We start from the raw sequence: 24,043 nt of genomic DNA, 5'->3' as shown, positions 1-24,043 counted from the left end.
TCAAACAACACATTTTTTATTTTAATATCTCACACATTTAAAACTTCTCGAAAAGGTAGACTCATAAAGAGCATAAAAACTGAATAAGTCGTCGACGCCAAGGCTAATAAATGTAAATTACTCTTGGACGCTGTCATTGCAGTGTGACCATTTTTCACTTTGTGTGTCGTCCCAGTGCCAGTATCCAGAGCTAATGGATGTACTATTGACTCTCTGAGATAATAATGCAAAGCTTGATTCCACTATACATCACAAAGCACATTTCACTCCACACTTCTTTAACCAGCCTAATCTGATTTGATGGTTTGTCATCTTTGTCGGGCAAACACATTTTCTGGTTTTGGGTATTTTGATGACGTAAGACTCTTACTTGATGCAGGACCAGGGTGCGAAATATGGGGGTCCAGGGTAGGCTCGACCCCCCGATTAAACCATGACACCCTAAATGAAAGACTCAAAGCAAATATTGAAGGGGGTCTCAAATTTCGTCAAAAAATTAAACATTTTATTGTCATTATTGGTCACTAAAATGTTTTTAAGCTCACCATGTTCAGTGTTCAGAATTCAAAACATTTATTCACTATCACAAATAGACCTTATGCATGTTTGCAGAGATGCCGTTTTTTGTGGGCAGAGCCCAAATGGTGTCAGAAAGTGACAGCTCTGCAGTAGCGGTGTGAAGTGTTTTAGCATTAAACTGTGATTTTTATGGATTCGGTGTTCTTTCAAAGTCTGTTTCCCCTATGTTTCTTTTTAGTGTAATGTTTCTTATAGCGTTTTCATCACAATATGTTTATTTTTTAGATAAATTAAAAGATATGTGTGCATGTATTGTTCTTTATTGGTAAATCAATAATTTTTACAGTATGAATCGGTAAAGTACATATAAAAAGTAATACTATCAAGTATTCTATATAATGTCATTTATTAAATATTTCATAATTTTCCGGTTTTCTATTAGTTCTTCCTTATATTTGTAGCCTACGTGTTTGTTCTAAAACTATTATGTGTGTTGAGGGAAGTTTCTGTTAAAGGGATAGTTCACCCAAAAATGAAAATAATGTCATTAATGACTTACCATCATGTCGTTCCAAACTCGTAAGACCTCCGTTCATCTTCAGAAACACAGTTTAAGATGTTTTAGGGTTAGTCTGAGAGCTTTTTAACCCTTTTTGAAAATCTACGTACGGTATACTGTCCATCTCCAGAAAGGTAATAAAAACATCCAAAAGTAGTCAACCAATCACAGTTTGTTTCGTCTAGCGTCACGTTTCGGACTCCTCACAATAGCGAGCCGGCTGGCAACAAGTCAGTTATTGAAATAACCAGCCGCAATCGAATAGCATCTAAATAAACAACATTACTCACCATAGAACAACGTTGTGCACTTCATCAACAGCCACACCAATGAGACGCTCCCGTTAAACATCTGGTTGAAGCATATCTCTCCACTTTTTAACACATACAAGCAATTCAGGAGAACCGAACTTTTTGACTCCACTAACTGCCTCAAGCAAAACTCTTGGACGTCTTTTAGAGAGTCTATGCTGCTAACTTTGCATATTTTTGAGAATCCAATGTTTAGCTGATCATGTTAACTGGTCATTATTATCCTCGTGAACACGACTGATTCTCTTCCTCAATGGGACGTCAGAGTTATGTTTTCCAGGGACCGAAACTAATTGCGACACTCGGGTTTTCTGGAAATCCGGTTTATTTCAACCAATCCAAAGACAACTTTAGACATTCTCACAGGGTTTCCAGAAAAGTGTACGAAAAACATCAGACGTTCAGCCAACAGTTTGTGGGCGTGACATCTGAGGCTGAGACTATCCATGTGACATCAGTGGGTCAGTTGGAATGTGTTGAAGATACACTTTGGTCCAAAAATAACAAAAATTATGACTTTATTCAGCATTGTCTTCTCTTCTTTTATGACATACGACACGGCTGACGTGTTATCTGGTGCGCCCCAGCTGTTTTTTTTTTGTGCGCCCGGGCTTCGTTTACAGTCTGAGGGAGGCGCACGCTGTAAGTTTGAAAAAAAACTTTGCAAACATATCTGAGGATAACACGTCATCAGCGTCACTGCAGTCTTGTGACTTTAGTCCCGCGCATGTGCTTCACAACAGACGCGAAAGAGAAGACAATGCTGAATAAAGTCGTAATTTTTGTTGTTTTGGACCAAAATGTATTTTCGATGCTTCAACACATTCTAACTGAGCAACTGATGTCACATGGACTACTTTTTGATGTTTTATTAGCTTTCTGGACATGGACAGTATCCCATACGTTGATTTTCAATGAGGGGTCAACAAGCTCTCGGACTAAATATAAAATATCTTAAATAACTGTGTTCTGAAGATGAACGGAGGTCTTACGAGTTTGGAACGACATGAGGGTGAGTCATTAATTACATTATTCTCATTTTTGAGTCAACTATCCCTTTAAACTCTGTAGGACACTGAGCACCGAGTCTGGACACCCCTGGTATAGGGTTTCATTTGGAACACAACCATGGCAGGCAGTCACATGTTTGTTTAGGGCATAGCTCTGCTGCGGGCTGCCCACTGTGCAACCTGCCAACCTAAGTCTTGCTTCCATTACATTAGTGTAGCACTTCGGTTCACGTGCTTATGTGCTACTTTCCGCTCTCATCTGGTATCTTAACAAAAGTAAAGTGACCACAGATAGCCTTCTATTTCACCGATTACGTTGCTTGTTTGGATTCAGACCTCCGACTGTGTTCTCCAGGACCTGGTCAATGTAAAGATGTAACTAAAGTGTCTTGTTGATGTGAAGCCGGGGAATGGGACTATCAGCGGAATAGAAAAAGAAATAGCACTGTTTTAAAGTGTTTGCTCCATTTGTCGTGTTTGTTTTATGTGTGAGTGTCGGCAGTGGAATGCAGTGAGTGTATTTTTGTGAAGTATCTTAATAAAGGATACCAGACTGAGGTCTACCGCAGAGAACACTGACTAAATCTTTATAAGCAAGATAACTCTCTCTTTTTCTCCTGCCTCTCTCTCTCTCTCTGGTCCAGAATCCTAACCTAGTCTGCTGGGCCCTTAAGTGGCTTTGCGATATCAGAATTGATAGCACCAAAGCCTTAATAGCTATTTCTCTGTAATCTTTCCTATGAAAGGCTAAACTATGGGCTATGGATTAGTTTGGAAAAAAGGATGGCGAAAAAAGAAGGAGGGAGGATTTTCAATCAGAATTAGACATCTAGAAGTGACAAAGCTCTTTATGGGCTGAGGAGATAATCTTTGATTGAGCACCAAGATGGGACGAAAAGAAACTTTGGGAGGCACCAACTAGAAAAACAAGCCGACCGAAAACACGACCATCTGAGATGCTCTTTACATTAGGTTATCTATAGACTGGAGGACAAAAAGTTGTGCCTTAACTTAAAAAACTTATCATATGAAGACAATTTGTTCTAGGTCTTTTAAAAAGAACACCAAATTCAGCATGGAAAATTTGTCGAAATGTTTGATATCTAGGACGAGCGCTTTGCAGACAGAATCAGAACATATCCATTTGACAAAAACTGAATATATAAAACATGTTCGACTCACATCGAAGCATTCCAGGACTCATCCAGATCTGTTCTGATGTAATCTCAACAGATGCCACGCTGTGTTTAATTCATTAATGAGGCTTTTCTGTGCTTGGAAACGTCTAGACGTGTTACCATTACTGTGCGAGTCGATAGCGTCTGCATGGGCGTACTGTACCTGTATGAGGCTCCTGCTAACATTAGCAACTTTTGAAAAATGTTACTTCACCCTTTGTCCTGTTTCAGATCTAATGACTGCCTCGACTTTCTGTGGACGAAAGGCTAAGTTATTAATATCAAACCTCTTTTAGATTTACCTTCTTGGGAGCGTGACGTTTTAAAGTAGCCGAGGTGGAATAACACCTAAATCTGAGACGCTGCACTTTTCACCAAGCAATTACTTTTTATTACAACAAAGAGAAAGAAAAAAGTGCTTGGGTTTCAAATGAAGCTTGACCTCATGAATTATCATTTGGGATATTTTTCATTGCTCATAACAAAAATTGTGTTGGATATTTACTTGATAAGCAAAAGGAAAAGCAATGACAGGTACAAAACCGTAATTTTAATTAAAACAGAATCAGTTGAGTTCGTTTTTATGCTTATTTAGTGTCAATTGTATGGATTATACTGAAATGTTCTTGTTAGTTCAAAAATACACTGCAAAAAATGACTTTCTTACTTAGTGTTTTTGTCTTGTTTTCAATAAAATTATCTACAAATTTCTTAAATGAAGATGTATTTTCTTGATGAGCAAAATGAGCTAGGAAAATAAGTCTAGTTTTTAAACAAAAAATATACAATTTAAGTAAATTGTTGCTTAAAACAAGCAAAAAATCTGTGAATGGAAAAAAAATTCTAAAATAAGTTACATTTTTTCATAAACACTTAATTCAAGAAAATTTTTCTTATTCCATTGGCAGATTTTTTTGGCTTGTTTTAAGCACAAATTCGCTTACATTTTATATTTTTTGTCTAAAAACTAGACTTATTTTCCTAGGTCATTTTGCTCAACAAGAAAATACATCTTAATTTAAGAATTTTAAAATATGCTTACTGAAAACAAGACAAAAATACAAAGTAAGAAAGTAACATTTTGTAGTATAAGAGTTTCACATGTTGTAAACTTTCAGACACACTGCAAAAAATTACTTTCTTACCTAGTATTTTTGTCTTGTTTTCAGAAGAAATATCTAAAAATTTTTACATCAAGATGTATTTTCTTGATGAGCAAATGACCCAAGAAAATAACTCTAGTTTTTAGACCAAACATATTAAAATTAAGTGAATTTATGCTTAAAACAAGCAAAAAATTTGCCAATGGAATAAGATTTTTTTTCTTGAATTTACATAATACAAGAAAAATTCAGCAAAAAATGGCAGATTTTTTTGCTTGTTTTGAGCACAAATTCGCTTACATTTTTAATTTTTAGTCTTAAAACTAGACTTATTTTCCTAGGTCATTTTGCTCATCACAATACGTCTTAATTTAAGAATTTTTAGATATTTCTACTGAAAACAAGACAAAAATACTAAGTAAGAAAGTTATTTTTTGCAGTGCAGAATTATTTTTCAACCCAATGATGGGTGAATGATGGACAAACCCATGCCATGGACTATTTTAACCCAACACTATGGGTTGATTGTCTAACCCATCTTATGGGTACACTGTAAAAAAAATCTGTAGAAATTACAATGTTATTGCAGCTGGGTTGCCGGTAATTTACCGTAGATTTACATTTATGTTATTTACTGGCAAGAGTTTGTTCAAAGTTAAATAAATTTTAAATATTTAAATATTAACAAGTTTAAAATAAAACTATACAAAATAAAACTATACAATAACAGCCTCGTGCAAAGCATTCTGGGAACCAGAAATCATCATCAACCTTTTTCTGTTTTTTGCTCCAGATTTTGTTTCCCGGAATGTTTTGCTTGATGCTGTTTTTTTTGGTTTTGCTCTGTAAAGATAAAGACTTATAAATGTTTAATGCTCATTTAACTTTGAACAAAATGTTGCCAGTAAAAAATATAAATGTAAATCTACGGTAAATTACCGGCAACCCAGCTGCAATTTCTACGGATTTTTTTTACAGTGTAGTGCTAATTTTTTGTTGGGTATATTTTGTTGTTGGTCAACATATGTGACCCGCTCTGGCGAAATGAGTCGGATGTCGCAACGTTGCGTTTTAAGATATGACCTGAGAATGTGGAAAAACAATGAAATTATCAAAAAATATATTTTTAGCTAATATCAAAGAACAGACATTAAAAAATAATCTCCCAAAGTTTCGTAGTCCAAATAATTGAGTAAAGGTGTTTAAATGACTATTAAAGTTGAAACAGTTTTACTAAATTCGCTGGAAATGAACATTCGCTTCTCTCAAATCCTCTCATCACCTCCGAGCATTTCGGGGGAAGCCCTGAAACGTCACTATCTCTCCAAATATGGTGTTACACGTTGTTTTAGAGCCAATCAGAAATCTTCATAAAGGCTGATCATTTGTCAATGGGAAACCCCGGGGCACGCGATTGGTCCAGCCATCCTCCTGTCATACTCACAGCACTCTCCTATTTAACTCCTTTTTGAATTGGTTACAGTGTTATTGTCAACTAACCTACACAAAGATATGATTACATAGGCAAGCATTATTGTTTTCTTTTGCTTGTCTCTCTGCCTCTCAATTTCTCTCACACGCGAACGCGCGCGCGCACACACGCGAACACACACGCACGCACGCACGCACACGCACACGCACACGCACACGCACACACACACACACACACACACACACACACACACACACACACATTGTTTTGTGGGGACATTCCATAAACGTAATGTTCTATTCCCTTCCCCTAACTCAAACCCCAACCATCACAGAAACCTTTCTGTTACTTCACATTTTCAATAAACATCGTTCTGTTTGATTTATAAGCTAGTTTCCTGGTTTACTGTAATATAATTTATATTAATGTCTTTGGTCAAATTAAGCTGTAAAATAAATCGTTTATCCCTTTAAAAATGCAATGGATTTTGAAAGATATCTACGAAAAACGGGCAAAAAACTTTAAAGGCGTTTTTCTCAGGTTTTCAGTTGGAAAAAGAGGACAGACAACCTTAATTCAAATGTCTATATCTTTAAAACCATTCAAGGTATGACTTTGACTAGGATATCATTTGAAAGCTTATGGTCTCCTCTTTTCATTGATACCAAAATCTCAATTTTGAAATTTGGGTCACTGTGACTCATTTTGCTGGATCAGGTCACATATCAGTATTTTCTGCAGGTATACTTTGCAATGTCATAGTTCCTTTTTTAATAAAACATCAGATCCTTTAAAATGACATAATCACTTTATTTTAACAGTACATTACAGGGTAATTACACTAAGGTTAAAGTAAAGTGGTGCAACAACAATAAGGGCACTGACAGTGAAGAGTATTAGCCTCTCTCAAGTAACCCTTTCAACAATTTTGGCACCAACCTAAAAACTGAAGATAAATTTAGATGCACAGAAACACGGATGCTTTCAGTTGCTGCAGACTGCTTCATTCATTTATAATGTTACTTTTGATGTGACGCAAACGGGTGTTTAGCAACCTGACTCACAGAAGTCAGACTAAAATGTCAAATTTTGAAACAAAAGTGACATCTGAATCATTCCAGACACTACAATTTCTAGAGTGATACAGCAAAAAAACAACTAACATCCATGAGCACATTAACATATAACCGCCCACATTTAAAAGACCAAACGATAATCAGCAGCTTGACAAACCCACTCGTGATGAAGTAGAATATGGTATAATACTACTGTTTTATTTCTGAAGAATATTTTTTCACTTGGTATATAGAGTATCCAATGAAAACAATTATGTTTATTTTTACCAGAGTCGCTGAATATTTTAGTCTGATCTTAACTGTTTATTTCAGCACAGCAGGCTGTTTTTGAATCTGTCTCAATGTAATGCAGGCCTTTAAAGGCGCTAACCATTTTGGACCCAACAGTAAATACACAATGTGTAAGCTCTCATTATTTTTAATGCCAATGCTTAATGCCAATCAGAAGAGACCATTTACATACTGTATAGTGCCAGCACAAACCATCTTTTGACATTAAAACACACTGTAAAAAAATTCTGTAGAAATTGCAGCTGGGTTGCTGGTAACTTACCGTAGATTTAAATTTATTTTTTTTACTGGCAACATTTTGTTCAAAGTTAAATGAACATTAAACATTTACAAGTCTTTGTTTTTACAGAGTAAAACTAAAAAAAACAGCATCAAGCAAAACATTCTGGGAAACAAAATCTGAAGCAAAAAACAGAAAAAGGTTGATGATGATTTCTGGTTCCCAGAATGCTTTGCATGAGGCTGTTATTGTATAGTTTTGTTCTGTAGAGATAAAGACTTGTTGATATTTAAAATTTATTTAACTTTGAACAAACTCTTGCCAGTAAATAACATAAATGTAAATCTACGGTAAATTACCGGCAACCCAGCTGCAATAACATTGTAATTTCTACGGATTTTTTTTACAGTGCAACTACTGTCAGGATTTCCAAAGGATACGCAGTGAAAATTGGCTGAAAAGCGTGGACATAGTTTTTTTTGCAACTGACCTTATTGCATACACGGTAAAAAGTGAAAAGTTGGTTCAACTTAAAAAGTTACTTTAATTGGTAACACCTAAAAGATTTAAAGGAACAGTATGTAGGATTGTTGCCAAAACTGGTACTGCAATCACAAAACATGTGGCTAAAACTGGTACTGCAATTTCACAACTGGTGGTCAATACACAACATGACAACATAAACATCAGTTGAGGGCTGCAACCCCACTTTTTAAATGACAATATCCTGGCCTGAACACTGTTGTCAGTGATATAAGTATTTAAAAAGAAAATTATTTCTTAATGTCTAGTGACATATCAGGGCCATTTTATGATTAATTGATATAAATTTCCTGTAAGTATTCAACTTACATTTTTCATCTAAAGTGAAACAAAAAAAGAATAATAATTTTTGGGTGTTATCAATTGAAGTAGGTTTTGAATTGATCCAGCTTTTACAGTGTATGCATTTGTAGGTGTTTTCTTTCAGACACAAAAATTATGAGAGTCCGTTTCCTGGTATTTGCACTTAAAGTCCCTGTGAACAGGAAGTCGCGATTGACTTCATTTCCGTATTGGGGCGTATTTCTGATTGAAACAGAATATAACACAAGGAAAAGGTGGGCGTGGTTTGTGTTTCCCATGGTAAATTGATTGTGAAAAGTAGACGTTTTATTGAGAAATGGAACTCGCAGCAGACTGACAGTCTAAAGCAGTTAAAGAGGACGCGGTTAATGGATGCCCAGCCCAAGCCGTCTTGCAGAAATGTGCAAAAATTGAACATTTTTTATTGTGCTCTCACACTAATTTGCCCTGTTAGTATATCTGGCCCATAGTTTTATTAAAGGTCCAATAGCAAAGTGTCAAAGAGAGGGTGAAAAATGCTCACGCAAGCAAAAATAAAACAAAAAATGGTCATCTTATATTTTTAATTACACGATACCTAGACCATTTTATGTAAATTGTATTAGAAAAATTCGAAAATATCAAAAACTTTTGTCAACCCATACATTTATACTGTATTTGTATTATATGGTAATATTATCAACCAATGCAACTTCAAAGAAAATGCATATACCGTATTTTATAATGAACTCACCATTAAGAGAATACAATAGCTAGAAAGAAAGGGGCAAACTGGAATAGGAAGGAAACTGAAGACAGTCGTCCATCCCCCCTCTTCAGTCTTCATCATTAGTACTTGTGTATTTATCGTCAGTGTTTGACCCTAGGGAGCCCTGCTGGCTTATTGATTAACAGACTAAGAAGAGCTGATCAGCTTTTCTGAGAAACCCCCGTCCAGATGAACTCGACACCACCACTGGGACAACTGCAGTCAGTACATATTATATATTTCCAACAATTTGATGAAAGGATTTTTATACGGTGGGAAAACCATAGTTCTTTAATATATGCCATACCACCATAAATGATTCCCATAATGTACCAGTAATGTAACAAAGTAGCATTAGCGTCGTCTTAAACACTTCATTTGATATAAACAAAGGCCTAAGACTTTATAAGACACTTGTTTAATGTATGTACTGGTACTTGTCTGTACAAGCATTTTTGAAGTCTAAAACATGCTGTAAACATATTGGATAGTGCCAACCACATGCCGTAGGGCTACCGTCGCTAATATAGACATATGGAGCTATCAAAGAAAGTCATAATGGCTGTGAGAGGCAGTTCAGAATCAATAGAGATCATTAGACTGACTGATCTGAACACAACATAATGTGTGAATCTCTATGAGAACTCCCCCTCCAACCATCCAGCATACACTCCACCCCTCAATCACTAAAGTTTTTAACCCTATCAAACCCATGGTCTCTCTCTCTATCAGCTCTTTGTGTGTGCTCCCATATGGATGTGGTCTTTATTTAAATGAGAAAGCTCCTATTTGGATCTCAGTACAGCTGTGCACTATGCACGTTGATGTGACCAACACGAGTCAATCATTGAAGACAATTCACAGCATACCAGTAGAAGCCAATACACAAATTATCTCATGCAAATACACAAATTATGTAAAACAAAAAGAGGTTGAAGAGCCTCATCGGATTACCTCAGTGTTTAGGGAAATGTAATTATCCAGCCAACATGGAGTTAAATTCATTTATAAGGGTTTGTCGGATGTCTTTGCATGAATTTAGCATAAATCGGTCTGTACGGACTTTAATCAATTTTAGAATATTGAGTAATGCTGTGCTATATATCTTTTTCAATGCATTTTCTATTTCCAAATTAGTTTCCATGTATATTTTAACTGAAAACTGTAAGGAAAAACTATAAAGATTGTACCTTACTGGCCCAATTTATGCATGGTTAAAGTATGAAACAAAACTTATAGCAGTTATATGGTTATTATTATTTCTCTGTGTGCTTTGCCATCATCTGAATTTGCATTCTCCTAAAGGTAACCAAATTTACATGTTTGCAAATAAAGTATTTAATCTTTCAGAAAACAGAACAAAATATTGATGACTGACATAACTCACACTTAGTTTGTTAAAATTGACATCACATGCAAACACTTCCAGGTCCAGATGCTCTATCAGATACCAAAAGCAAACAGTATTAATATACACTCAAAGTGTGCTGTAAAACTCCAGGAAAACCACAATCCCAACTTTTATTTCCATACCGCAATCCCAGATGACCCGACAGTGATCATCTTCTATAAATCATTAAAATATTAGTGTCCAGGACACGGTGAGCCTGAAGAATGTAGCGTACAAGGTGAATTTATAGGAGCTTCGCTTAAATCTGTGCTATGAATAAAAAGTGTTAATAACAATTGTTAAAAATTGTAGTCATACATGAAGTGAGTTGAGGATTGGACCCAGAAACAGTATTTCTTATGTCATGACATAACAATCCAGACAGCAGACGACTCCAGGCTGGATCCGCACCAAATTCAGCAGCTCCGGTGCGGATCCAGCCCGGAGTCGTCTGCTGTCTGGGAAGCAGAAAAATTACTAAAATTCTCCTCACCTAATACCACCCACTTCTGACTAGCAATAGCAAGTAGCAAAGTATGATCTACAGCTGTAATGTAAACCGCTATAAACATTTCAGCTGCAATAACAGATTCCCTCTTGAGTAAATTATTTCTGGTAGCAGGCAAAATAAATAAGTAAATTACCTAAGTTCAAATCATAGCTAAAGGCCATCAACGTCTACTGTACAATAATTATATTGTGTAAAACGAATGCATACAATGTTAGCTTCAGAACCCTAAACTCTTGCCTGGCTGCCAAACCTCTCTTCACAAAGCAGTAATCCATGCTCGCCATCTCCCCTATTCTTTAGGAAACCAAAACATATTTATTTTGACAAGGTATTTGTTCCAGAAGTCAGTTTAGCCACTAGGCAGACTTATAAACAAACACAAACCAGAAGTTAACTTCATGCCAGGCGAGTCACAGTAGCAACATGCATACGTCCAATGAAGCAGTTTCCTATTTAAGTTTAGGTGATTATCTGCTCCCCGTTCTAACAAACACAAACCAGAAATTAACTTCGGGCAAGGCGCGTAACCATGGCAACACGCATATGTCCGATGAAGCCATTTCCTATTTAGGTTTAGGTGATTATCCGCTTTAAGTTCTAACAAACACAAACCGGAAGTTAACTTCGGTCCAGGCGCATAACCGTGACAACACGCATACGTCCGATGAAGCCTTATCCTATTTAAGTTCAGGTGATTATCCGCTTCCCATTCTAACAAACACAAACTGGAAGTTAACTTTGGGCCAGGTGCATAACCGTGGCAACACGCATACGTCCGATGAAGCAGTTTCCTATGTAAGTTCAGGTGATTATCTGCTTCCCATTCTAACAAACACAAACCGGAAGTTAACTTCGGTCCAGGCACATAACCGTGGCAACACGCATACGTCCGATGAAGCAGTTTCCTATTTAAGTTCAGGTGATTATCCGCTTCCCATTCTAACAAACACAAACCGGAAATGAACTTCAGACCAGGCGCATAACCGTGGCAACACGCATACGTCCGATGAAGCAGTTTCCTATGTAAGTTCAGGTGATTATCCGCTTCCCATTCTAACAAACACAAACCGGAAGTTAACTTCGGTCCAGGCACATAACCGTGGCAACACGCATACGTCCGATGAAGCAGTTTCCTATTTAAGTTCAGGTGATTATCCGCTTCCCATTCTAACAAACACAAACCGGAAATGAACTTCAGGCCAGGCGCATAACCGTGGCAACACGCATACATCCGATGAAGCCATATCCTATTTAAGTTCAGGTAATTATCCGCTTCCCGTTCTAACAAACACAAACCGGAAGTTAACTTCGGTCCAGGCGCGTAACTGTGGCAACAACCATTCATCCGATGAAGCCTAATCCTATTTAAGTTCAGGTGATTATTCGCTTCCCGTTTTAACAAACACAAACTTCGGGCCAGGTGCATAACCGTGGCAACATGTATACGTCCGATGAAGCAGTTTCCTATTTAAGTTCAGGTGATTATCCGCTTCCCATTCTAACAAACAAAAACCGGGAATGAACTTCGGGCCAGGCGCATAACCGTGGCAACATGCATATGTCCGATGAAGCAGTTTCCTATTTAAGTTCAGGTGATTATCTGATTCCTGTTTTAACAAACACAAACCAGAAGTTAACTTTAGGCCGGACGCGTAACCGTGGCAACACGCATACGTCCGATGAAGCCATATCGTATTTCAGTTCAGGTGATTATCTGCTTCCCATTCTAACAAACACAAACCGGAAGTGAACTTCAGGCCAGGTGCATAACCGTGGCAACACGCATATGTCCGATGAAGCAGTTTCCTATGTAAGTTCAGGTGATTATTCGCTTCCCATTCTAACAAACACAAACCGGAAGTTAACTTTGGGCCAGGTGCGTAACCGCGGCAAGAAGCATACGTCTGATGAAGCCGTATCCTATTTAAGTTTAGGTGATTATCCGCTTCCCGTTCTAACAAACACAAACCGGAAGTTAACTTCGGGCCAGGCGCATAACCTTGGCAACACGTATACGTCCGATGAAGCCATATCCTACTGAAGTCCAGGTGATTATGCGCTTCCCGTTCTAACAGGAAAAATATCAACACAGAAAAGAAAACAACATCATCAACCTATGTGGTCTTTAAATACTGTATACGGTTGGTACCTGGCTGGTATATTCTGCCACCCTTTGGCTATTGCTTAGACTGATGGTCTTTTTATTGCATTATGATTGGTGTGATTTAAGACACCAAAGCCCTGCTAAGAGGCCTCACAGCTGCAGTTTTCCCTGCGGTGTGCCCAAATGTGTGTTTAGTGGTCCCACAAGGCAATCCGAGTTATTGATATAAGGAAGCAAAAATAAAACTCGCCAGCATACGGAATAAATATCGGACTGGATTGCTTATGGCAATTAGGGAAAAGTGTCAAATGAAGGATTGCTAACACACTAAGCCTGGGGGAAAACATATGTTCACGTACATATTCTTTCTATTAATATCACTTTGATCAACATCAATGATTCATGCTAGATTTCCATCACTGATTTTCTTTTTACCAATTTGCCTGCAGAAAATTGCAAACTCATATCCGAACAAGACCCTCTGAACCACTACTTTTAGCATCTATTAGTAACATACTGTACCCGAGCTACGCAAATGCCTGTCCCCCGCACAGCAAGATGCGCAGAGGGAGCGTTTTGTGGCGTAATGTACTCTAGGTACAACACAGACTGCGGCGTTATTGGCCCCGCGCAGGCGTTGGTGAGTCAGAGGACGCAGTTGGAGACTGCTGACTCCCCGTTGAGAGAACATAAGCTCGATTTCGGAGCTCGTGCGAGACATCCCCCCACCACTCGCTAACGTGGGTTGCCAGATTAACAATTCAAACCTTTGTGTGCGTAATCCGCCTGCCGTGGCGCCAGCACGAAGCCGAGCATTTTTGTTTTAAATAGCAAAAACGGAACCGAGGGGGGTAGATGTTTCGAGGAACATTATGTCTGTTTTTGGCTACATCAGCCATCAGAGAGTGTATTGAAGCGAGCGTGTTTGTGTGATTAGTTAAGTATCTGAGTAATTGAGTTTCGAGGGTGTGTAGTTGTGTTGATTCGCGTCTTTGCTTAAGTATGTTTGTGTGAATGTGGATCTTTATCCAACCTAGACATTATGATAATTGTGTTGACTTGCGTTTCGCTTGGTCTGTCACTTTTATGTGTGCGTCACAAAACAACTCTCTATTTTTCTCTAGTGTGCGTTGTTTGTAAAGTTGTCTGTTGCCCTCCGGCTAGCTGCTATGAAGTTTATGTTTGACTGAGGTTCATAGACGGTTTGTGCAGAAGCTTTTTTAACTATCAACTAGAATTCAGCAGAGATAAAGTCTTTGCAAATACATGAAGGATATAATAATATAAAGCTCCACTCTCTCTCTCTCTCTCTTTCTCTGATTATGGGGCGTCTCAGAGAATGAACGTGCTGTTCTTCAAACTGGCTGTACTTTGCTGTCAACAGCAGCTTTGGTGGAGTGGAATCAGATAAGGGCCTCAGAGCGGAGCTGCGCGAGGAGGCAGCTAGCCACATGACCGCCATTGGAAGTCAAAGTTTTTGCCCTTCAGCTGAACTTTGGCTCACTTAAAGAGCTTTTGGGAGGGGCATGATAGCCTTAATTGACACGACGAGAGCTTGGCTCACAGCCTCAACTTTGGCCCACACCTTACTCTACTGTCAGCACGTGTATAGAAAGGATAAATATGGGAGAAACTAAGATAAGCAGAGAGGTGAACAGACAGCCTGCAGGAATCGTGAGACGGATCAAGAGCGTCCACGGTTCATGTGAGACAAGTTCAAAAGGTTCTTAATATTTGTTTACTGATTACTTTTGTGATTGTGTGTGTGTGCGCGCATGTGTGTTTGTGGGTTGGTATATGTGGTTTATGGGGACATGAATACTGTATAATCACATGTTTACTATGCTATAACCATGGACACAGCAAGTGTCCAAATAAACTGAAAGCAAAAAAAAAAAACATACTAAATGGTAGTTTTTCATAGATTAAAGACTGCCAACAGGTTTTTGTGACATCAGGTTAGGGACTGGGGTAGGTTAGGGGAATAGAATATAACAGTTTGTAAAGTATAAAATGCATTGCGTCTATGGAAAACCACATACGCCAACGTGTGTGTGTGTGTGTGTGTGTGTGTGTGTGTGTGTGTGTGTGTGTGTGTGTGTGTGTGTGTGCGTGTGTGCATAAAAGAAAGAATGTAATGATGCCTTTAGGTATAAATGGGTAAGTTGTACAGTCACCTGACTTGACCCTGTCTCATGTGACCCAGAATTCTTAGTGGTTAATGTTTATTTAAAGGACAAGTTCGGTATTTTACACTTAAAGCCCTGTTTTCAGATTGTTTATGATGAAATAGAACGGTTTTGACTGAAATTTGGACATATGATGCTGCCCCTGAGAATTTTCGGGTGTTTGTTGTTTCAACACCCACCTCTACAATAGCTGTATAGGTGCACAGGAACAATCCTTTCTAAAATGCATTAAACTTTCGTTTACAAAGACGTGAAACTCACCGAGTGGTCAGGGGTGTTCACTGATATGCTCACACAAAAATCGCTGTAAAAGATGCTTTCCGACAGGTGTTTTACTGTAGTTTTTGCCAACTCCATTGACTTGTATTAGATGTGCTGTGAGGTACGGTATTACTCCGCGCCGGGAGCGTTGTTTGTATTCTTGCAATTGGCAAAGGTGGATTATCGTCACCACCTGGGTTGGAGTGTCTATTATTCAAGCTCTCAATGGAAGAATGTACGGGTGTGAGGCATTTGGAAAAATAGGTCCACAAGTTTACAACGAATGCTAAAACACCTGTTGGAAAGCATCTTTTGCAGCGATTTTTGTGTGAGCATATCAGTCAACACCCCTGACCACTCGGTGAGTTTCACGTCTTTGTAAACTAAGGTTAATACATTTTAGGAAGGATTGTTCCAGTGCACCTATTCAGCCATTATAGAGGTGGGAGGTGAAACAATAAACACCCAAAAATTCTCGGGGCAGCCGCATATGTCGAAATTTCAGTCAAAATCGTTCTATTTCACCATAAACAATCTGAAAACAGGGCTTTAGATGTAACATACAGAACTTGTCCTTTAATGACTATAAGTAGATTTTCTAAGTAAAAATGCACAATGGTGACGTGTTTGAGCGACTCCAGACTACATAGAGAGAGAGAGAGAGAGAGAGAGAGAGAGAGAGAGAGAGAGAGAGAGAGAGAGAACAGTAAAAGCACTTTTGATGTTTTGTACTATATAACAAAGTTTATAATTTAGCAACTTCATTGAACTGACTCCAAGTCGAGCTTTACTGTCATTAATAATGTGCTGTACATATGGGGAAAATGGCATTGTTCCTATAGTCCCTGATGCAACGGTAAAGTACAACTATATTTTTACATCTTCTGCAGGCAAGTTTAAATGCTCAGCATAATGCTACTGTGTTTGGGTGGTTGCCAGGACATTGCTGTGCAGTTGGCAAGGTGTTTTCATTGTTTTTATCACATTGCTATGTTGTTGCTAGGTAGTTTAGACATATCATAAAATATGACTTTTTCAATGTTTAAGTGCTATAATTGGGTCCCCAGTGCTTCTATCAATCTAGATATAGTTTTGGTAAACCGTTCTCTGCAAGCATGTGAAAAAAAGAGGTAATTGAAATTTGGCTTCCCTTGTGATGTCAGAAGGGAATAATACTACCCCTTAATCTGCACTATCCAACCACGGCACTGTCATTTAGTGCAGAGATCAGCTCATTTGCATTTTAAAGGACACACCCAAAAACTGCACATTTTAATCACACCTAGAAAGTGGCAATTTTAACAACATTATTATTTATGGTATTTTGAGGTAAAACTTCACATACGTACTCTGAAGACACCAAAGATTTATTTGACATCTTAAAAAGTCTTGTGAAATGTCCCCTTTAAAGCAAGTATGAAGAATATATCTGAATATATATATATTTATATATATTTTACCTATGAGGATACTAACGTTGTGTTTGTACCACTGCTTTAGCAAAACATCTGCCAAACATAAAATATATCGTCCTGCGTTTATCAAACCACAAAAGCCATGATTTAATTATAAATCTTAGTTTGTTGTAAACAATATTAATAACAATGTATGATTATTATTGCAAAGAGTTGAAATAAAACACTGATTGTCATGTTTGTGGTCTTTTACATTTAGAAAATCTATTAAGATTTTAAAAATCCTTTAGTGTGGCCCAGCCTTTAGCAGTCAAAATAATGTTAAAAATGCTGATTAATTTACAATGTTGCATTTATTTATTTTTTTGAGGCAGATTTACATGAAAAAAATAAAACAAACCACAGAAAACAGGGAAATTAGTAAATATATACTATTAACTCTACATTTTTAACCTGTCCATCAACATAATTTTTTTATTATTACAGTCAACGCTGTACTTACAACTAAAATGTGTGTATGCAAACATTTTTTGGGGAGGATTATGCACAGAGAAGAGGGATTGGTTAGTGGATGGTTAAGATGCGTCTCTGAGGAGAAGTGTAGAAAGCTGTGTTTGAAGGCATTAGTCTCAGACAGACACGCACTCCAGCTTGTTATTGTTATGCAGCGTTGCAGCAGCCAACTACAGAAAACACGAAGAGAAGGAGAGAGAGAGAACCCAAGTAGTACGAGCGAGAACATGAGCGAATGAACGCTGCACAAAGATGCTCGCTGCAACAGCAATTTAAAAGCCGAAAGGGGAGACAAAAAGTGATGGGGGGCAATCGTGAAGCACACTTACACACACTTGAAAAAAACAGACAAACATCTGAGAAATACTGGTTTCACGTGTAAACACATCTGAACATGCATAGTACAGAAACATACACACATATAAACATACTACTACATTCCATTTAAAGTAATGTGTTAAAATAACCCACATATGATGTACCACGTTAAAATGTCAGCCTGGTTTAGCTAAGCTGCCAATTCTTATTATAGACCTTCTGGTGGCCACAGTTAGGAGAGGCATGAACACCTCATACCAAACTCCAAAGCCTGGACCAGATGTCTTCAGATGTAAATCTCAGCTCTGGTTTAATGGTCTGGTCTGGTCGGCCTTGCACTCAGGATACCCTGGGATCATAATGTGGGGATTGATCAGGTGAGTGTGAGAGAGTCTTGGTCTGACATTAACACAATGTTTTTTTAGCCAGTGATTAATGGGCCGTGCTTCGTTTGTCACAGTCTCTAGTTTGCTATTTAGTAGGGTCTTTACTTTTCTGGGATAGCGTGATTGATTGAGAATACACTCTTAATAAAGGTTCCAATCACACACATAATGGGTTTTACAGCCTGATGCCATAATATAACCTCTTTAAGTCCACAAAGAACTTTTTATTCTGCCCTTTTTTCCCGAAATCTTTGTATGCGCTGTCGCTTTAAAAACACAATAACCAGTACACGTATCTGAAGAACATGAAATGTGGAAGTATTTTTGTAACATATAAAGAACAGTATAAATCTTTTGGAAAATAAAGAACAATGAAGCAAATTCAATAATAACCATTGAAAATGGCTCTTGAATTACTAGGTTAGGGTTTTATACTTTGTTAAAGGGGCCATGGCACAAGACTTTTTTAAGATGTCAAAAAAAATCTTTGGTGTCCCCAGGGCACATATGTGAAGTTTTAGCTCAAAATACCATATAAATAATTTATTATAGCATGTTAAAATTGCCACTTTGTAGGTGTGTGCAAAAATGTGCCGTTTTGGGTGTGTCCTTTAAAAATGCAAATGAGCTGATAAAATTCAAACACTGATCACAATGATTGCAATTAAAACTCAATTGTGCTTTTCTCTGCACTAAATGGCAGTGCTGTGGTTGGATAGTGCAGATTAAGGGGTGGTATTATTATAATAAGCGCTCCTTATGACATCATAAGGAGAGCCAAATTTCAACGACCTATTTTCTTATGTGCTTTAAGAGAATGGTTTACCAAAACTAAGGTTGATCTTTTTCACATTTTCTAGGTTGATAGAAACACTGGGGACCCAATCATAGCACTTAAACATGAAAAAAGTCAGATTTTCATGCCATGGCCCCTTTAACATTGCTCTAAATACTGTAGAAGAATCTCATAGACACTTAAGGGGTGTATACAGGGTTTTGATTAAGCCAGCACTAGGTCTTATTTAGGACATTTAAAGGCAGTTTCCCGGACAGGGATTAGACTAGTCCTAGACAAAAATAAATTTAGAAGCTTTCCAAACCGAAAACAACTTGCACTGACATATCTTAAAATACATCAGTGCCCTTGTTTTGCCTTAAAATGCACACAAGTAATATTTTTTAGTAAGGCATGTTTGTTAAAACTAGTTATATTTCCTAATTAAACTACGGCCAAGTCCTGGCTTAAGCTAATCCCTGTCCGCGAAACCACCCCTTAGGGGCGATTTCCTAGACTAGACCTAGACTAATTTAAATGTTAGTGTTGTCTTGATCGAAAATAACTTGTTCTGACATATCTTAAAATATATCAGTGCGAGTGTTGGTCTCAAGATGCACACCAGTAGTGTTTATTTATAAATTATGCTTTTAAAAATGACTTAAATATCCTAATTTAATGAAGGCCTAGTCTTGGCTTAAGATAATCCCTGTCTGGGAAACCACCCCTAAGGTTGTTTTACAGGGCTTCCCTGGTAGCCCTTTGGGCAGGCACTCTTTAGTTTTTAGTAGGCCGAAATGAATGCAAGTATAAAATATACATTACTTTTAAAGTAGAATATTGAGACAAAACCTCTATATCAAAACACAAATAACACATATAAAATAATCAAAATACAAACATTTGGTTCTAACTGAACTGAAATATCTGTAAACTTCAGGTTCTGAATCTGAAATATTAACTGAAGTCACATATAAGAAAATGCCACTCGACATTAAGGGCATACTAGTACATAGCACACCTCAATAAGTTTTTACCAAGGGGCAAATTTGGTCAGTACATAGCCAAAACCATAATGTTTGATCTGCTACTCTTGATGTTGTTTTTGATGCTGTTGTTTTTAAAAAAACACATATTTCATTGTTAAAAACGATGTTGTTTTGTGTATTTGGTATAATACAATGTGTTTGCGTGGTTTATGGTAAAAACACATTATTTTCCACATACCGTACATTTTTGAAGCTCCAGATTTCACTCACTTTCTGAAACGCACGAATTTGAAAAGTGCTGTGTCCCTAATTGGCCAGCTAATCTGTTCGTTGTGATTGGCCTGAATACTTCTGACATCAGCTGGAAATGTGACGCTCCTTACCTTGTTTGAAAGATTCTCTACATCACCAAGTCCAGGAAGTAAACCTTTACCTACAATCCGTATTAGGGGTGGGCGGAATGACCAAAAATCTATTTCACGGAATGAGTCATTTTATTTCATGGAACTGAATATTTCAGTTTTTATTGTTTTTTGATAATAAAAATGTACAGAAATACACCACTCACTATAGCTTTTAACTAAATGCTCACCACAGTTTTAAAATATGAGCAATTTAAAGTGAATAATGTTAAGTCAAAATGCCCAGAAAATAACAACAGATAAGTCTTGATTAGACAGAATCTTGTTTTTAATTGAGTTATTCATTTTAATAGACTATTGAAGCTATAGTATGGCTTCATTGTATTTTGTATTTATGCATACATTACATATGCAATATGTAAAATGAACAGGTATAAATATATGCAAAACCTACAGACAGGATAAATACCTGTATATGAGAGAAGAAGCTCTAGATATTATAAATGTGACAGGTGCTATGATGTGATGATCATAAAGTTTGTTTTAAGGTCTTGACGCCCTTTACTTTCTATTAGACCTTAACATTTGCATCTCTTTCTCGTCTTTCCGATGAAATATGTTTGTATAAGCAAATGGCGCATCAAACTACATCGCTCCAGCAGCGCACGTGTCACTGATATAAACGCGAGTTTTGTCTTAGCTTGCTTAAAGTTCAGAAAACTTTACAATTAGCATTATGTGCGAGAAGAACTCTTTATTTGGCGTCGCAGCTCCTTGCGCTTCCCCGTCACACTCAGTCTAACATGCTGGAGGGCAGAGTTAGCCACGCCCACTTATTTGCATTCCGCGGAATAGACGGAATAGAAAAATCTGTTACGTCTGACATTTTATTCCGCGGTAACGGAATATACCGTCATACCGCCCAGCCCTAATCCGTGTGTTTGTTGTAGTACAAGAAAAGAGATTTACGATGGGAACGATTACTCGCGTCATTGTTTACTTTGGGGTTTGTACCTTTTGCATATCGTTAACATGTACTAATAAACACTTACACACCAAAGGAAATGTAAAAATGTGAATCAGACAATAGGTTCTCTTTAACAAACTAAAATCTGGATTTCCATACAAGCCAACAGTTACTGCTCATCTCCACACTAGATATACTCAAAACTCACAGTTTGGATCATACAATGTTCTTTCAGTTACAGATTGGATAATTTTTTTCAATCAGAAAAATAGGGGCTACTGTCGCTTTAAGAGAAAGTTTTAAGAGTCACATTCTGTAGCCTTTTTCGCAACTCTCTTCACTGCACATGCAATTTATAACACTTAAAAGCTTGCTGCGGGAGATTTCATTTTTCATGTGAGGATAGTAATGACTGACAGGACGACATTTGAGGAAATTTACCTTCTTCTAATCCCACTTTTAATCTAGGTAAAGGAGCGTTTTACACTTGTATCCCTGAAATTAACCCAGGGTTAACGGAAGACCAGTTGTTATTTAAAGGGGCAGCGCGCTATTTTAATTTAGTCAGTTTGACATCGCTTTTTATTCAATCATGACTGTTGACACCGCAAATATGCAAATGAAAATGTTAACCTAGTGTAGGAATGCACAACAGATTATAAATACACAGGGTTATCTCTTAACCCCTGTTTAGGTAAGAACAGTGTGAAATGTGAAACATTATAACCCTGGATTCCATTATCCTGGGGTTTAGAATAACCCAGGTTTAACTATTTCAAGTGGGAAAAGCCCTTTTATTATTATTATTATTATTATAAGTATATATGAGGAGCTCAGAAAAGCCGCGAAACACCACCTCCCTTCAAAAATGATATAATCATATTACCTGAATGTTATTATTATATATGTTCATTAAATACTTTCGCTAAAATCCGCTTAATCTTGGCCTCAGGGTTTTGCATCTGAGCTCTTCATATGTATATACATTTTAAAGTGTTTTCTGCGCAGCTTCTTTGCAGCAACGCAACTCTGTGAAAAGAAAAAATAGATACTCAAACTGAATTGAACTGAACTTTTTAAGCATATCAGTTTTAAACACTGAGCATAATTTGAAGCCCAAAAAACTAAGCTTTTTTTAGGTCTATGAATTTTTGTACAGTTGCCAAATGGCTGTATTGTATCAGATAATTAGGTCTAATGAATATGTTCACAGTTTTAAAAGGTTTCCTATCGTAACCCAGCAGAAGCTTCTGTATCAAACTGAGATTATGGGTCATCAGGGTCTAAAACTTTGTCTCTTAAACGCAACACAACTTAAAGATGCATCATGCCCAAAATGCACAGTAGCTTCTTAGAGGCGGGGGTGCATGATCTCTGAAAGCCAATGTGGACATTTTAAATCACCTAAACAAACACACCCCTACCCCAATAGAATCTGGACCTTCTTTTGATAGTCCCGCCTCTCACATACCCAACCCAGGCAACGATGTCGGTTAGTAGACACGCCCCTTACTGCTAATAGGCTACAAGTGTGTTTTGGTAGTCGGCCTGAATCCCTTTTCCAAAGTGTTTCATGGACCCCGCCTTTAATGAACACAGGGTCTTGTTGTGTTGACATATCTGTGATGCGTGAAGGTTATGACCTTGTAAAGCCCATGGTTAAGTGGTCATTTGCAATTAGATGAGATCAGTGTTTAGACAGGGTGGAAAAGATGATTTGTAAATTAAGATATCATGTAAAGTTAAGGGTCAATTTAAAGAGAATTAACGTACAGTTCACTATAAGCTCTTTAAATATTGTATGTTTGCTTTATTAGTTTTTGTTATGCATAGGCATGCATCACTAATGGTCTCTTTGGTCAGTGCAGACCGTGGCTCTGTGCCCTCCAGGTATGACTTCTCAGTTCTCTGGCTTAAGAAATTCTCATTGTTCAACCCATTGACTTCAATCACAAGACCAGGTGCACTGGAACGCATCCTGCAGCCTTCTGTGACATTGTGGGGTCCCGATTGCATGTGAGTTACTGTATAATGGGCAAAGCAGAATGATTTAAATATGCTGTTTTTCATGTAAGGAATAATTGACGACGGGCCATTGAATTATAAGAAAATAATGCACACCAAGGTGGTAATGCGGCACGACGCGAAGCGGAGTGCCGTTACACCGCAGGTGTGCATTATTTTCAAATAATTCAAAGGACCGGAGTCAATTATTCCTCTTATACCACGGTTACCACAAACATTGCTCTGGTGCCTATTTTTAAGACATTTGAAAAAATAGGTGTGCGGTTTACAGAAAAATAATCAACACCCATAGAATATTTCTCAGCCAATCAGAATGCAGCATTCAACAGACCCGTGGTATAATTTGAGGATAATGTGCACATTTACCAGCAGCACACACATACACAACCCATGCACACACAAATGGACTACAATATGTGCCAGGGACACAACCACAATAGACGTTGCCCCCCCCCCCCCATAATCAATATTTTGATATTTTTAATATCTATACTGCACTTAGCCCTGAATTTTTTGGTTCCCCATGTTAAGAATATGGTTATGGC

General features: G+C 37.6%; 1 long non-coding RNA gene across 1 annotated transcript in view; it reads left to right on the top strand.

The window, feature by feature from the left end:
- The window catches only part of LOC141352953 (uncharacterized), a 138,131-nt gene extending 114,648 nt beyond the window's left edge, over positions 1-23,483 (top strand). The window contains exons 2-3 of the long non-coding RNA XR_012359992.1: positions 18,209-18,371; positions 23,342-23,483. This is a non-coding gene — a long non-coding RNA (uncharacterized lncRNA). The remainder of the gene's footprint in view (positions 1-18,208; positions 18,372-23,341) is intronic.
- Positions 23,484-24,043: the final 560 nt, after the last annotated feature.

Source organism: Misgurnus anguillicaudatus, chromosome 21 (genome assembly GCF_027580225.2).
Source record: "Misgurnus anguillicaudatus chromosome 21, ASM2758022v2, whole genome shotgun sequence".
NCBI lineage: Eukaryota > Metazoa > Chordata > Actinopteri > Cypriniformes > Cobitidae > Misgurnus > Misgurnus anguillicaudatus.
Note: the sequence above shows the minus strand (reverse complement) of the source record. Positions and strands in the feature narration are given on the sequence as shown.